General features: G+C 38.5%; 1 long non-coding RNA gene across 1 annotated transcript; it reads right to left on the bottom strand.

The window, feature by feature from the left end:
- Positions 1–7,812: 7,812 nt before the first annotated feature.
- LOC117198620 (uncharacterized) lies at positions 7,813–15,852 on the bottom strand. The gene is made up of 5 exons (XR_004479828.2): positions 14,410–15,852; positions 13,412–13,549; positions 12,196–12,355; positions 10,227–10,323; positions 7,813–9,070 (listed from the first exon to the last, which is right to left on the bottom strand). It is a non-coding gene; the product is annotated as an uncharacterized LOC117198620 (long non-coding RNA).
- Positions 15,853–18,312: the final 2,460 nt, after the last annotated feature.

Here is an 18,312-nt window from a genome sequence, read left to right as displayed (position 1 = left end):
CCTGCTAGCACAAAAAGCCTGAAAAGAGCAGAAGCTTTTAAAAAGATTTTGCCTTATTTGATATAAACCAACTCTGTCATCTCTACTTCCTAACCAATTATCTCTTTAGCCACTCATATTGGTATATGATAAAGAAATTTTAACTTCTAAGAGCCTTACATGGTGAGCTCTATAGTGTAATGGTTAAACTAATGGGCTTTGAAGATGGCAGCGTAGGAAGATCCTGAACTCACCTCTTCCCATGGACATGACGAATCTACAATAACATATGGAAAAATACCCTCTGAAAAGACTTGAAAACTAGTTAAACAGTTCCTTCACAACAAACAGAAAAAGGGCCACATGGAGATGGGTGGGAGAGGCAGAGACGAAGTCTCGCCAAAAACCCCATGCCCAGCTTGGCGACCCACAGTCAAGAGGGATCTCACAAATCTGGAGCTTCTCTCTGAGGAGCAAGGGGTTCATGCCCCACCCCAGGAACCCCAACCACTGGGATCTGCAATGGAGAGATGAGCCCCCAAAATGCCTGGATTTGAAAACCAAAGCTGTAGGAAACTGAGATATTTCTCCTAAAGGGCTTGCCCTGGGGACCAGCACAAAAGCAACAGTTTGAAAAGCGCCTAGACTATACGTGAAGGAGATTCATTTGATAATCCTAAAGTATCTTCTAGGAGAGCAGGGCCCTGTTGGGACGCTCTGTCTGGGGATGGAGGAGCTGGTAGGTACCATTTTTGTGCTCTTCCTCTACCTTGAGTAGCGCCAGCAGACACATCCTGACCCTGTGCTCTCTACCAGCCCTGCAAAAGCTAGCAGGTATGCCCTGGTCCTATGATCTCCCACTAGCTTGCTAAAGCTGGCAGGCACACACAGTTCACACAAGAGATGCTCCTTGATCATCTAGCTTTGGTGGCCAGGGGGGATTGCATTCCTGGGTCCCACTGGACTCTCTGTAACAATCAGAGAAGACAGTTCTTGGCAGGCGACCACCCCCAGGGCACTGCACAGACAGCAGACTGAAACACACCCCCATCCCTTCTGTGAAAAGGGCTTATTTACTTGTCCTGGAGCTTCAGCCTGAGGCGCAGGCTTCAGATTTGCCATGCATCTAGAGGCCACAGAGGTGCACTCAGGAAATGTAGGCTGGGGAACACCATCTTTGTACTTTCCCTCAGCCTCACTACAGCTTGCTGGTACCTCCCAGAAAAGAGCTTATATGCTCATCTGAAGCCCTAATTTTTGCAAGTGTTGCCCAGGGAACACCTGATCACATGGACTAGAGGCCAGCAGGATTTACGACTGTGGTCCCACAGGAGTGCATATATTAGCATACTTTAAGTACTGCTGCCTGGCAGGCTGGCTTCCAATCAGCCTGAAACTAGGTGCTGACTGGGATTCCTCTTTTTGGAACACTGACAGGTCTTGGCACACCTTCAACAACTGGGACCTATCAAAAACAAATCAGGCTACTCAGACAATCACAAAAGTTCAAAAGACAACCAAGAGCTAGGGCAAGGTTGAAAGATAAGTTTCATCTCCACAAGGCCACTCCTTCAAGACTGGGAGAGATACCTGTTTTAACTAATACATAGAAACAAACCAGAGTCAACCAAAATGAGGAAACAGAGGAATATTTTCCAAATGAAAGAACAAGATAAAACCTAAGGAAAAAACCTTAATGAAATGGAGATAAGTAATTTACATATTAAAGAGTATACAGTAATGGTCATAAAAAGGCTCATGAAACTTGGGAGAAGAATGGATGAACACAGTAAGAACTTCAGCAAAGATACAGAAAGTACCAAATAGAAGTCACAGAGCTGAAGAGTATAATAACTAACCTGAAAAATACACTGGAGAGGTTCAACAGCAGACTAGATGAAGCAACAGAAAGAATCAGTGACCCAGAACACAAGGCAGTGGAACTCACCCAACAGAGCAACAAAAAGAAAAAAAGAATTTTACAAAGTGAAGATATCTTAAGAGACCTATGGGACAAAATCAAGTGAAATAACATTTGTGTTATAGGAGTTCCAGAAGGAGAAGTGAGGAAAAGGGGCAGAAAACTGTGAAGAAATAATGACTGAAAACATCCCTAACCTAGGTAGGAAAACTGACATCCAGATCCAGGAATCCAAGAAAATTCTAAAAATAGATGAACCTAAAACAATCCATACCAAGACACATTACAATTAAAATGTCAAATGTTAAATATAAGAAGAGAAACTTAAAAGCAACAAGAGAAAAAGAATGTTACATATAAGGGAATCACCATAAGACTATCACAAGATTTTTCAGTAGAAACTCTGCAGGCCAGAAGGGAGTGACATGATATATTCAAAATACTGAAAGGGAATAAACTCCAACCAGGAACACTCTACATGTCAAGGTTATCGTGCAGAATTGAAGAAGAGATAAAGAGTTTTCCAGACAAGCAAAAGCTAAAGGAGTTCATCACCACTAAACTGCCCTTATACGAAATGCTAAAGGGACTTCTTTAAGCTGAAAATAGAGGGCATTAATTATTAATAAGAAAACATATGAAAGTGTAAATCTCACTAGCAAAGGTAAACATATCATAAAGGTAGTAGATTAAGCATTTACAAAGCTAGTATGGAGGTTAAAAACAAAAGGATTAAAAATAACTATAACTAAAATAATCAGTTAAGGGATACACAAAATAAAAAGATGTAAAATGTAACATCAAAAACATAAAACGTGGAGGGGGTTGGTAAAAGTGTAGAGTTTTAGAATTCGTTCAAACTTAAGTTGCTACCAACTTAAAAGGGACTGTTATATATATAAGCAGTTATATGTGAACCTCATGGTAACCACAAAGCAGAAAACTAAAACAGATACACAATAGATATTAAGAAAAATATCTAAGCATAACACTAAAGAAAGTCATCAAACCACAAAGGAAAATAGCAAGAGAAGAAGAAAGGAATAGAGAGGAAATACAGAACAGCCAGAACACAATTAACAAAATGGCAATAAGTACATACCTATCAATAATCACTTTAAATGCAAATGGACTAAATTCTCTATTCAAAAGACATAGAGTGGCTGAATGGATTATTTTTAAAAAGACCCATCTATATGCTGCCCACAAGAGACTCATTTCAGATATAAGAACACAGACTGAAAATGAAGAAATAGACAAAGATTTTCCATGCAAATGGAAACCAAAAGAAAGCTGCAGTAGCTATACTTAGATAAAATAGATCTTAAAACAAAGTCTGTAATAAATGACAAAGAAGGGCATTATATAATGATAAAAGGTTCAATTCAACAAGAGGATATAACAATTGTAAATATGTATTCACCCAACATAGGAGCACCTAAATATATAAAGCAAATATTAAGAGACCTAAAGGGAGAAATTGACAGGAATACAATAATAGCAGAGGACTTTAATATTCTACTTAAATCAATGAATTGATCATGCAAATAAAAAATCAATAAGGGGGCTTCCCTGGTGGCACAGTGTTTAAGAGTCCTCCTGCCGATGCAGGGGACACGGGTTCGTGCCCCGGTCCGGGAAGATCCCACATGCCACAGAGCGGCTGGGTCCGTGAGCCATGGACGCTGAGCCTGCACGTCCGGAGCCTGTGCTCCGCAACGGGAGAGGCCACAACAGTGAGAGGCCCGCCTACCGCACAAAACAAAACAAAAAAAAAATCAATAAGGAAATATCAGCTTTAAACAATACATTAGACCAGACAGGCCTGGTTATACACAGAAATAGATATATGCAGAACATTCCATCCAAAAGCAGCAGAATACAAATTCTTCTCAAATGCACATGGAACATTCTCCAGGGTAGATTATTCTCCAGGCCACAAGACAAGTCTCAATAAGTTCAAGAAGATTAAAAACACATCAAGCATCTTTTCTGACCACAATGACATAAAACTAGAAATCAATTACAAGAAGAAAACTGGAAAAAAATCACAAATATGTGGAGATTAAACAACAGGCTACCATAAAAACAATGGGTCAATGAAGAAATTGAGAATTTTTAAAAAAATACTTGAGACAAATGGAAATGCAAATACAACTTACCAAATTCTATGGGATGCAGCAAAAGCAGTTCAAAGAAGAAAGTTCATAGCAATACAGGCCTACCTCAAGAAACAAAAAAAAAAATCTCAAATAAACAATCTAATTTTCCACCTAAAGGAACTAGAAATAAAAGAATAAACAAAGCACAAATTTAGTAGAAGGAAGGAAAAACAAAGCTCAGAGCAGAAATAAATGAGATCGAGACTAAAAAGACAATAGAAATGATCTTTGAAAAGGTAAACAAAATTGGCAAAACTCTAGCTAAACTCACCAAGAAAAAAGAGAGAGGGCTCAAATAAATAAAATCAGAAAAGAGGAGAAATTACAACTGATATCACAGAAATACAAAGGGTCACAAGAGACTACTATGAACAATTATACACCAACAAACTGGACAACCTAGAAAAAAAGGAATAAATTCCTAGAATATTCCAAAACTGAATGAGGAAGAAATAGTAAATCTGAATAGACCAATTTCTAGTAAGGAGGTTGAATCAGTAATTAAAAACCTCCCAAAAAACAAAAGTCCAGGACCAGATGCCTTCACTGGTGAATTCTACCAAGCACTTAAAGATTTAATACCTATCCTTCTCAAACTCTTCCAAGAAATTGAAGAGGAGGGAACACTTCCAAACTCATTTTATGAAGCTATCATTACCCTGACATAAAAACCAGACAAAAACACCACAAAAAAAGGGGGAAAAAAAGAAAATTAAAGGCCAATATCCCTGAGGAACATAGATGCAGAAATCCTCAACAAAATATTAGCAAACCAAATTCAACAATACACTAAATGGATCATACACCATGATCAAGTGGGATTTATTTCAGGATGCAAGGATGGCTCAATATTAGCAAATCAAAGTGATACACCGTATTAACAAAATGAAGGATAAAAATTATATGACCATCTCAATAGATGCAGAAAAAAGCATTCAGTAATATTTAACATCCATTTATGATAAAAACTCTCAATAAAGTAGGTATAAAGGGAATATAAATATAAAAATAGAATTATGACACAATACAACAATTCCCCTTCTGGGTATTTATCCAAAGAATACAAAAACACTAATTGGAAAAGACATAAGCACCCCTATAGTCACTGCATCATTACTTAATGTAGAAAAGGTGTATTCACTCATTGCAGCTTTATTTATAATAGCCAAGATATGGAAACAACCTAAGAATCCTTCAAAGGATGAATGGATAAAGATGTGGGCTACACACACACAGACACACAGACACACAGACACACACAGACACAGACAGACAGACAGACAGACACACACACACACACACACACACACACACACACTGGAATACTACTCTGCCATAAAAAAAGAATGAAATCTTGTCATTGCAATAATGTGAATGGAACTTGAGGGCATTATACTAAGTGAAATAAGTCAAACAGAGAAAGACAAATACTGTATGATCTCACTTTTATGTGGAATATAAAATATAAAGTAAATGAACAAACAAAACAAAACAAACCCTGAAGATATGGAAAACAGTAGCGACTACCAGGTGGGAGGGTTGTTGGAGGTGGGAAAACTGGGTGAAGGAAGTTGGGAGGTACAGACTTCCAGTTGTGAAATGAATAAGTCATGGAGATGTGGTGTGTACCATGGTGACTACAGTCAATGGTATTGTACTGCATATTCAAAGGTTCCTGAGAGAGTAGATCTTGAAAATTCTCATCATAAAAAAAACTTTTTGTAACTTTATATGGTGACTGATAGTGACTAGATTTTTTATGGTGATCATTTCCCTGAAATGATCTAATGAAATGAAACTAATAGAATGTTGTAAGTAAATTAAACCTCAATTAAAAGAAAAAAGGGGAGTTTCCCTGGTGGCGCAGTGGTTAAGAATCCGCCTGCCAATGCAGGGGACACAGGTTCGAGCCCTGGCCTGGGAAGATCCCACATGCCGCAGAGCAACGAAGCCCGTGCGCCACAACTACTGAGGCTGAGCTCTAGAGCCTGCGAGCCACAACTACTGAGCCCACGTGCCACAACTACTGAAGCCTGTGCGCCTAGAGCCCATGCTCTGCAACAAAAGAAGCCACGGCAATGAGAAGCCTGTGCACTGCAACGAAGAGAAGCCCCCACTCACCGCCAACTAGAGAAAGCCCGTGCACAGCAACGAAGACCCAACACAGCCAAAAACAAATAAATAAATAAATTTATTTTTAAAAAAAAGAAAAAAGGGGAGTTCCCTGGTGGTTCAGTGGTTAGGACTCGGTGCTTTCACTGCCGAGGGCCCGGGTTCAATCCCTGGTCAGGGAACTAAGATCCCACAAGCCGCACGGCGTGGCCAAAAAAAAAAAAAAGAATGGGCTTTGGAGTCAGATCAGAACACAGTGCTTATTCTACCACTTACTAGCTTCTTTGTGGTCTTGAAAGAAATCCCTTAATTTTTTTCCGTACCTCAGTTTCTTCATTTGTAAAATAGAAATACTGATTCTTTCTCAGTAACATGCTGAGGACTAAATGAAACAGTATTCAAGAATCCCTTAGCATATGCCCTCACATGTAGTGGGTGTTTGATAAAAAGTGGTTTTTATTGTAAAGGAGAGTTCTGGTGAGTTAAATGTGCGTGTGTGCTTGGTAACCGATATGACAGTTTTCGAGGTAGGTACAGTGGCAGAACTCTCTTCCTCTGAAAATAAGAAAAGGAAGCCTTGATGTAACCTAAGGAAGCAAAATATCTGAACCTAGAGCAAGGAGAGAACTGGTGGCTGGGAGGAAAGGGGCATCAGAGGTGTCTTAGCTAGAGTTCTTCTGAAAGCAGACGTTGAGACAAGCAACGGATGCATATTAGTTATCCCTAGAAATGATGAGGAAATGGAGAGGATGAAGCAGGGTTGAGGGAAAAGCCAAATAATGTACCATGAGGGGATATAAGATCCTGCTATTGAAGATGGGACCTCTGAGAAGCATGCTGAGTGCCTCTCAGAACTGCCTGTCTAAAAGACAGGAAGCTGGAACTTTTTTCCACAGACTTCTGCCTCCCATCGGCTGTGAGCTGCCCTTGAGGGTGTTAACTCCCCCACGTTTCCATGCTAAGCTTGAGGAAGCATCCAGCATGCTTCTGCAGTTCTGGAGAAGGCTCTGAGGCAGAAACTGGGAAGACTCAAAAAATGTTCTGGAGGCCTGGGCTTGTGAGGAGCTGTCCACTGAAGCTGTAATTGAAATTAGAAGGGGCCTTAGGAGGATAGGAAACAGGGCTCCAAACTTTTCTGCTACAAATAGTCTTTCTGACAGACCATAAAAAGCATCAAGACAGTGAGAAATTGTTATGGACTGAATGTTTGCGTCCCCCCAAAATTCGTTATGTTGAAATACTAATCCCCGATGTGAGGATATTAGGAGGTAGAACTTTTGGGAGGTGATTGTATCCTGAGGGTGGCATCCTCACGAATGGGATTATTAGTACCTTTATTAGGGACTGAAGAGACCAGAATTCTCCACCTTCTAAAATGCAAAGACACAGGAAGAAGATGGCCCCTTGCCAGCCTGCAAGCGGGTTGTCACCAAAACCTGGCAATGCTGGCGCTCTGATCTCAGACCCCCAGCCTCGAGAACTGTGAGAAATAAATGTCTGTTGTTTATAAACCACACAGTCTATGGAAGTTTGTCACAGCAGCCTGAACTACGACAGAAATGATACTAGCAAAAATAAATGCTGGCCCCAAAGATAAATCAGATATCTCATTTTCTGGAAGTTTTAGCTTCGTTTTCTTAATTTATTATTAATTTTTATTGGAATATAGTTGCTTTACAATGTTGTGTTAGTTTCTTGCTGTACAGCAAAGTGAAGCAGTTATACATATACATATATCCATGCTGTTTTAGATTTCCTTCCCATTTAGGTCACCACAGAGCACTGAGTAAAGTTCCCGCCTGGCTATTTTCATGGCAACTACGTCACGGTGAACAAAGTTAAATGAAATTAAAGTGCATTGAGGGCTTCCCTGGTGGCACAGTGGTTGAGAGTCCGCCTGCCGATGCAGGGGACACGGGTTCGTGCCCTGGTCCGGGAAGATCCCACATGCCGCGGAGCGGCTGGGCCCGTGTGCCATGGCCGCTGAGCCTGCGCGTCCGGAGCCTGTGCTCCGCAACGAGAGAGGCCACAGCAGTGAGAGGCCCGCGTACCGCAAAAAACAAAAACAAAAAAAAGTGCATTGAATCTTTCCCTTCCCATAAGATGCTACCAGGATCAGAATTACAAGAGTTTCAAACTTGGTCATATATACATATTTACATACATATGTGTCACCCAGAAATAAAAACAGAGGATAATAAAATAAAGCCTAACCTTTCTTTTTTTTCTTTGTCCTTGGTCGTTTCACTTGCTCATAGGCGGCTGTGTGCAGAGGCCTTGCGCCCGGCGCTTCAGACCAGAGTTCCCAGAGCAAAATGGCCGCACTGGACGCCTCAGCTCAAGATCGTGTGCAGACGCGGAGCCCAACACTCAATTCAAGATGGCGACAGAGGGCCGTGTGAAGAGACGCTGCGCCCGGCACTGCCATCTGGAGCGTGAGCGGCGCAGCTGCGCGCCCCGGGAGACCTCAACGCCCTCCCCTCCCGCTGACGAGAAGCCTGTAAAGCAGCCCCACCCACGACCTGATAGGGAAAGCCTGAGGCTCTAGAGCGGGAGCTCGCGCCTCCCCATTCTCTGATCCAAGAATAAAGCTTTCCTTTGCTTCTGAACCAAACTTAGTCTCATTCTATTGGCTTGTTTGACACCAGGCAGAAGGATCTAGATGGGCACCAACTTGGGAAGGTCAGTAACATAAGTACGTGTATATGCAGTCACAATCCTACCACAAAAGAAAAGATGTGGCTTCGCAAATATATGTCCCCACTGCACCATTCAGTTCTCTGTAGAGCTGATCACTGTAGGTAAGCCAGACGCCTCAGCCACCTTCTCTGAAGTCTCCATGATATTAGTCAGACAGAAATGACTATATGCTCGAAATGACAAGTCACAGCTTGCCCTAGGAAAATGACAGGGAATATTAAACTCAGCATTGATGAGTTTAAAAGTCCTGTGGTTTCTATTTAAAGGGGCACGTTTGTTGCCCTATTCTGATAGTGAAAGGTAAAATGATTTATAAATGACATTTTATATTTTATAAATAATTAAATTGTCTATTCAATGCATGGTTGCAATGGCTGTCTAATCAGAGTGCCATCTTGGGTTGCCAAATAAAATGCAAAGAGTGGTGGGACCTATTTATGCTGAAAAATGATTCACTGTTCATCAGAAATTCAAATTTAACTAGGAATTCTTTAATTTTATTTGCTAAACCTGGTAACTGTATTGCCACCTTCAAACAAGTACAAAGAAAGAGCTGCACCTTTAAACAAGACAGTAAATGTTCTGGAATGTTATGCTAAAGGTTCTAGGACTTTTCAGTGGCAGCATTTTCTTTTCCGCTTTTTTTTTTTAACATCTTTATTGGAGTATAATTGCTTTACAATGGTGTGTTAGTTTCTGCTTTATAACAAACTGAATCAGCTATACATATACACATATCCCCATATCTCCTCCCTCTTGCATCTCCCTCCCACCCTCCCTATCCCACCCCTCTAGGCGGTCACAAAGTACTGAGCTGATCTACCTGTGCTATGCGGCTGCTTCCCACTAGCTATCTATTTTACATTTGGTAGTATATATAAATCCATGACACTCTCTGGCTTCGTCCCAGTTTACCCTTCCCCCTCCCAGTGTCCTCAAGTACATTCTCTACATCAGTGGCAGCATTTTGATAAATTGACATGTGTATTAACTCAAACAATTTACATATTGTTTCCTTGGGTACATTTCCAAAAACTTTTCAAAGCATTTCAATAATTTATTTTGTCAGAACATGGCAATTTGTATATTGAAAAAAACACCATGTTGGTGTTAGGAAAACTCATTTCAAATAGTTCCAAATGAGCTCTCAAAGACTCCTATTTACTTGTTAAGAGTCAAATATGCATACTCTAAAATGTTTTCTTTGGATTCACCTAAATATTCTCTCATAAATAAAATTTAAATCAACTTGTAATTCAGCAGTTCTGCGGAATTCTTTGATGAAGAGAAACACCCAAGAACCACATGCAGAGTCACTTCATTTTAGTTGCAAGATTCTTGTTCCAGCTCACCTTCCAAAACAATTTCAGTCAAGTAGAAATGTTCTGACAATCCCCGCTTAGAATGGCAAATAATCCCTGCCTTTTCATTCATTCACTCATTACCTCTCTAAAAAGAAAATGTGCAGTTACCAGAATTTTATACAATTAGTGCTCCAAGAGTGTTTTAAATGCAAACCTATAAGAGGAAAGTTAAAAACAAATCAAAGTTAATTGTGACTGGCTGGAACAAAATACTTACATCAATATAAGGATGGCTCATCTGCTCATCATTTACCCATTACCTGGGAGATGAACACCTCCTGCTGTGCCTGATTTTTGATACAAATTTACCATTGCCTGCCTTCTCCAGACACATGCTAAGGAAACCCAGCCCTTCTCTGACTCCCTCTCTCATTATCCTTTTTGTACTTAATAACCTATGCACTTATTCACTTTTTTTTTTTTCTTGCTGTGTGTTCTTCTTTGCAAGAGGAGCCATGCACACAGGAAAACTAGAGAGTTGAAAAACTTTACAAAAAAGCTCAGGGTCTTCCTTGCAAAGCAGACAGGAGACCCCACATCTGTCTCTGAATTACTGACTTCTTTCAACCTGTCTCCACATTGACTATTGTGATTTTCATAAACTCCAAAAAGTATAATGTGACTCCTTTTGTAAGGCATCTTTTGGGAAAAAAAAAAAAATGCGTTGTTGTTAAGGTATTGGACTAAATGAAGAGAAATAAAGCCCTCTTATTTGAAAGTAGTGAACGTCTTTAATGGAAGGGCAGCCTTAAAACTCAACATACAGTGTCCAGAACAGCAGTTGGCTGCTGGAAACTCTGGCTTTTGAAGGACATGCACGTTCCTAGCTCTCATCAATAAAGGCTAATGTTTTAGAATAAAGACAAACTCATTCCTAACCCTCTGCTGCCTTTCTGCAAATGCCCTTCACCATAGCCGAGTATCCAAAAAATGGAATATAAAATGTATCTGCCATCGAAAGTTAATACATATCTGAATTAAATACACACACCAAATTTAAATGTCTGGATAGGATGCTTATGTTGATAGATTAACTTTTTTCTTCAGACAATTATCCAAATGAAAATCTTGCAACTATGTTATTATTTTTTATTATTAGTGATTTCCAGTGGGTGAGGGGAGACAAAAATGGTTCTGAACTAATTTTTAAAATTCTATTTGACAATTAAATGGATCAGCATATATTTACCGTCAATTATTTTTTTTTAGCTTTCTAGCTATTTTTGTTTACTTGTTTATATGGATTACCTAATATAAAAGTATAGAAATGACCACATGTGGATAGCAAATCATGGACTGAAACTACATTATTTTTTAGCCAAATACACCCAAATAGACTAAATATGCAAAGGTTAGAAATACAGTTCCTACTTTAAAATTGGAGTATAAATAAAAAATGGAAAAACCTAGAAGCACCCTGATACAGTAGGGGGAAAATAGCGCAAAGGATGACTAGAAAATTGTGATGTGTACAAAAGGGAAAAGAATAAGATTCAACTGATAGCCAGCTCTAGCCTTTCAAATGACTGTTGGCGCGTGTTCCACCTACCACTTCCTCAATGCATCCTTTTATTATTTTTTTAGGAAAGAACATTCATGACCAATAACAATGTTATAATGATAGTAAGTGTAGGACTTAAGATATGTTTTTTAAAAAGCACCTTTAACCAACATTAAAAAGTCACCAAGGGGGGGGGAGGTAATTACCTAACTCTACGTTTTATTTAGTGAAGGTTCCACTTTTTCACTCACTGCCTGCAAATCAGCATTTTTAGTGGACAAAGGGCTCAGCAGCGGCCTTATGATTGCTTCTTTTCAAATGGTAATGGCTATCCTAACTCCTCTGCCAGGTTTTTCTTACCAGAGCACAAATTGCAGTTTACAAGGCTCTGAAGGGAAAAAAATCTTAGCTGAATATCTTTTTTTTTTTTATTCGACAAACTGACATGTAAATTACCCTTTAAGTGCTCCACTCTAGGGCTCTGATCATCTCCTAATTGTCACAGTCAATTGTAGCCAACAGTCTCTTCAATCCCAAGCGCTTTGACAACAAGCACAAGGATCAAAGCAGAATCAGCTCCCTTCAATATCCTTCTGTTTAGGATGCTACAAAATGCCTGAAAAAGAAAGGTGTAAGGGCATTGCTGTAGAGGAAACTGAGAGTAGCAAGTATTAACAATAGTCATTTTCTCCATCTCTAAAATTATGCTGTAAAAGATGCCGTGATCCTTAATCACGTGCGTAGAACAAATATGTAAACCTCCCGGGCAATTAATATGCTGCTCTTAAGATTATACTAATATTCGAGCTTTACAAACAACACCATCTCTGTGGCTTAGAAAAGCTATGACACAGATATGGGAGAGCAATCATTTCACAGCAGCTGCAGCACAAAAAACTATTATCAAACATATTCTATATTTGAGCATAAATTCCAAAGCATAGTTCTTATTACTCAGTTTGGTGTCAGGATTCACAGCTCCCCCAAACTAAATAAATAGCCCATTGAAAATTCTAGAGTTTCTTTTACTTAACCTAGAAATATCCAATTGAAAATGTGCCCCCAAATAAATAAAAAATGTGACATAAAAACTAATTTCAGAAGAATACTGTTTCCCTTAGTAGGGGTAAATCTGTCTTATTGCTTTACTGGGAACAAACTAATTAAAAGTCATTACATGATCTACAAACATGAGTTCTAAATAAGATGTACTTACCAGGATCATCACTTAACAAAATACGACAATTCTTTCTAACTAGTTATCATACATCACTAACTTTCTTAAAAGATTATTAATGCTTTTCTCAAAAGATAAAAAAAATTCATCCTATCAACTATAACAATATAAATAATTTCATGGAAAGAGAAACTCTAATAATAAAATAATAAATCTGTATAAAATAACCACTTTAAAAATAACCTGAAGGTTGTCAGGAAAAAACGACAAATGGAAAGAAATCAAAGGTGCATGTGTAGAGGGAGTCCTCTACAGCTTGTCTCGTTGTACCCAGGCATTACACACATACAGCATGTAAGGTCACACAGTGATTGACAGTCTTCCTATGCTCAAGAAAAGAAATGAAGAAAAGACTCAGCAAGTACCCCAGGTTTTCGCTCAGCCGCTTTACTCAAATCCCCCTGTAGGGGTTTCCCATCCTCCCCTCAATTTCACCTTGAATTCTCAGGTTTGATTGAAGAGCTTCACAGAAGGGTCTATTACAGATTGAGGAATGATCCATTTCACATCTGAAGCTCCAAAGAGCTACTTGTGAGGAGTCTTTGAGTGCATTTATCTCACATGTGAAGCTTTCTGCAAAATCAATATGGGTATTTTTCAGTTTGACAAGTCAACATGAAATATCACATAATAATAGAAAAACAGAGTTGTACATTTAAACACACCCAATACAGTTATCTATGAGAAAGCTTATAGTTATTACTCATGTATATCCTTGAGTATGCCTAATCTAAATTCATCCTGATAGCTGGGCTAAAGTGCACAGGAAGAGAAACTGACTGGTCACCATATTTCTGGCTCCTCTGTCTTAATTAATCCAGGTTTTGCAGTGAGGGAAGAGAATGAGCAGGAATCATGACCTTTGTGTCCAATCTGAGAGTGATATGAGAAGAGCGAAGAAAATAACCAGACGTAAAAAAGAGGAAGGAAGCAGAACAAAGGAGAACTTTGTAAAGGACTTCAAACTTAACTAATTGGCAATAACTAGGCAAAATGGTCACCCAAAGTACAGCAACCAAGTCTCAAATCCCCACCACCACTGTAGCAACACTAGCAGGATAACTGACATATTTGTGTTTGGGTCTGGCAATCTTCGGGTGAATCCCAGATCTTTTACCACCTGCATAAGCTTGAGGAACATGATTTAACTTCTCTAAATCTCTGGGGTTTTTTTAAATCTCAAAATGGGATTAGTCAGAAGATTTACCTTATAAGGTTTTGTAAAGGTTAAACAAGATGATACATACAGCACCTGGCACATGGAAAACATTCAACTGTTGGTAAATACTGATGAAATTATTATTGTTTCCTTAAACCTATCCACAAGGCCCCTAGGGTTCTAATCTGGTGTCATTTCTACATATCCCTGGACACTTTCCATATTGGTTAATGTCCCCAAGTTGTAGATGACAGTCTGGTCAGAGTGCACTCACCATATTAACTCTGGTGTAGTCCTAGCAGAGGAGTGCAGCCACCCATATTCTTTTGTCTTGAAAATGGTCTTCCTCCAACCAGAAAGGGTGTCCCTATCAACGAAGAGAGAGGGAATCAGATGGGGCTTCAAGAAAGGAAAAGAACCCAGGATTAGAGACCAAATCAGCTCATCAGTACAAGCAATGAATGAGGTAAGAGATGTAGCATATGGGTTTTTTTCGTATGCCAACGTTATAATTAATACTGGAGTTATCTCTATATACTCCACCACTGGAAAGATCTTAAAAAACTCTCAGAAGCATATTGCCACCCAGATTCAGTTAAATAGCTCACCCAAACTGCATATTCCTCTCATTCTATTTTCCTGTAGCCCATCACTACCTAAGTAGTACTAATACCATCTGTACTTGATTATCTGTGCTTGGATCAACTAATTTGTAGATTGTTTGAAACACACTTTTAATTTTAGGTTAGCTCTCCCTACCACTCAGGATTAGCCAAGAGTAGGCAAAATATGTGAGTGGAGAGATGTAAGAATTCACGTTAACATCAAAATAAGAAAAACATCATTAAAACATTCGAAGTTTAAAAACTTACCCTATATTTCAAAGTCAAATAACTAAATATAAATGACTTTGTATTTAATTAATTCAAAGAACTTATATGCAATACTGTTCATTTTTTAGGTATCCTACTGTTCTCCTCCATTATTAAAATTAAGCTATCGCTTTTATTCCAAAACCAAATTAAAATATTTTATTAAGTGCTGATATAGAATTACAAGAACAAGTTGAGATAATTTCCTACTTTAAAGGATCGTTTCCTTAAAATTTTTAATTTATTTGTTTTGGACTCAAAATACATTTTTAGCAAGGGAACAAGTTTATAAATGATAATTAAATTCCCAGATTGACTCATAAAAACTTGTTTGATGTAAAACGTACCTGAAACACTCTAGAACCAAGTCTTAAGTGACTCTAGGTCATGAGGTCTATGAATTTAACCTTGTGGAGGCTAAAGGGGTATCATCAAACACAGTTTCCAAACTTTGGAACATTATCAGGCAAGAGATCTGATAGAAGATGGAACATCCATGAGTCTAAGTGATCACTATTCTCATGATCACCGTCACATCAACACCATCATCATCATTATTATCTTGCCATATTTCACCCATCATGTTAGTACATGGTAGCTATGAAGGTAGTGATGGTAGATAGCCAATGAGATGACTTGATCTCATCAGCTTGACTTTTTAAGTAAGTGGAGGAGATCTGTACCAGGGTTTCAGAACCTCACTCGTTCTTTCTTTCACTTAAACCTCTTCCATGATGTTCATTTCCCAGCCAGGACCCTGAGCATTATTTAAACACTTTCAATTAAGTAAATGAAGGCTCTGAGATAGCAGTACCCACTAAGAACACTCATGCTTGCCTCTTGTCCATACTTTCAAGTAAGCACACAGTACCCTACAGTTTGCAATTCACCTAAATGACCTAATCACAAAACATATACATACCCCACTTCAAAACTGAACTGATCGGGGTTGGGGAGGAGGAGATGGGGAGTAATTATTTAACGGGTCTAGAGTTTTGGTTTTGCAAGATGAAAAAGTTCTGGAACTCTGTTGCACAACAGTGTGAATGTGCTTAACACTACAGAACTGTACACTCAAAATGGTTAAGATGGCAAATTTTACCTTCTGTTTTGTAACCACAACTCAAAAGTTTTTAAATAAAAAAATAATGCAGAGAAATTACTTATAAAAACTAGTGCATTAATTCAATAATCAATAAATAAATATGGAACATCTTTTAAAAACTGAATTAAGGGTATCATGATTTTTAAGTGCCAGGCAGCCAGAATCCTAGTTTTCAGTTCTAATTTCTTTTCTATGAAAATACTGCCTGCAAAATTATCTATAAACTTTCAAATCCAAATGGACCAGCATGTGACTTGACATAGGAGAGAGTGCACATAAAAATGAAGGTCAAAATTAAATAAATCAATGAAACTTGGATTATAGAATTTCACTTCTCTTCTGAAAGATTCAAACAGTGATACACAAGAAAACCACCACTCCCAGGTGCTCTGTTCTGAGGCTGTAACTACCACACATTGTTACCACTTAGAATCTCAAAATTTCTCTGAATTTTCAGTGGACCAAACAAAAGTTAAAGCTCACGGAAACAAAAATACTTGAACCCAAACCAGACTAGTTTTCAGTGGTTTCTCTGTTTTTGTAACAGTAGTACCACAGTCTCTTACCACTCACTTTCTTCTGGGTTAGTTTTTTTACCATTTTTAAAGTTATGTTACAAAATAAAGAGTTTTCAGGATTCAGGGTCATAATGCTGCCTTAAAACAAGCTGAGCTAATTTACATTTACCCCACACAAAGGTAGGAGATGAAAGCTTCAAAAGAAGTAGAAAAAACGGGATTATAGAGTAGTGGGGGAAGTTCATGGAAACTAGTGTCTTTACTTTATAATCCCAACTTATACACACAGAATGAAATCAACCAAAAGCAAAAGTAGATGGCGACCTTTTTAAAGTGAGATCCCAGAGACAAAAACTAATGGACATGGTACACTGATTCAAACATTTATTAGAATTTTTTTCTCTGCATATGCACTCTACTCCAACAAACCATTGGATCACCTAATGGTTTGTTTTTAACATTTATTCTTGTAGTGTGTATAGTTTATTAGATTAGGGGTAGCAAAACCTTGAAGTCCAGTGTGAATTTGAGGTTTGTAATAGTACTTATAGTTTTAATAATAATAGTTACCCACGAGTAACATATCTTGGCACTTATATTATCTCTTTAGAACAACCATATGAGGTATCAATATTCTTCTGAGATATGAGGAAACTGAGGCTTTCAGAGATTAAGTAACTTGGTCAAAACCACACACTAAAGAATTCTGTGCTCTTAACCACAAAGCTCCCCTGCACCTTGAATTGTTAAGAGTGTAGCTTCATTTCAGTGTAGATGATTCTTCTACATTATCTATTACAAACTCTTATTTCTCTTCTTGATAAATGAGTTCCCTCTTGCTTTGGAGATCTCCTATTGCCCATTAGTTCCTGAATAGAAACCATGTCTTGGACACAGACACTTGTTTTGATTGCCTCCATGACTGAACCAAATGTGGTCATTGGCCAACAGGGTCATTGACCAGCAACAGTAGCTCCCTTTGTTCCACTGCTACCTCTCCGTGTATTTACCAAACGACTGGGTTACACACCATTTCACTACAGAGAGCAGCAACCATAATGGCATGTATTTTGAAATCCACTTGAATTCAGGACTATAATCACTAGCAATTCATGGTATACCAGAAGACCCTACTACACTTGCAAATATCATAATCACCACCAGTGAAGAATATAAAGACCAGCACAATGGACCGTTTTGTTTCCCTGCTTCAGATCTGGATCCCTTTTCCCCAGACGTTTCTTTGCCCAGGTGAATATATCCATGCCATTTCTAGGGAGGACAGAATGGGGGCACACTCTCACAGGTTACTTAGGGCCAGCCTTAGATTCCAAGAATAATAGTAAAGCCAGAACCGTAAGGATTCTCTAAGCCATGCCATAAAATTACATATGATTAAAATGTGGTTCAAAGTAAAATTTATTTGCCCAAAGTCATAAGCTAATGAGTGAAAAAGCAGAGACGTTATATTGCGAGTCCAGTGCACTTTCCACTTATGAGATTGTTTTAAACAAAAGGCTTACCATGTGTCAAATAAGGTACTAGATACTTTACAAACAGTATTTCACATAATCTTCACAACCTTCAGACAAAATAAATATTATGACTCTTCTTACAAATGAAAAAGATTAAATAATTTAGCTAAATTCACATTTCTAGAAAGTAGCAGCTGTAGGGATCAG

This window comes from Orcinus orca, chromosome 7, assembly GCF_937001465.1.
Source record: "Orcinus orca chromosome 7, mOrcOrc1.1, whole genome shotgun sequence".
Taxonomy (NCBI): Eukaryota; Metazoa; Chordata; class Mammalia; order Artiodactyla; family Delphinidae; genus Orcinus; species Orcinus orca.
Note: the sequence above shows the minus strand (reverse complement) of the source record. Positions and strands in the feature narration are given on the sequence as shown.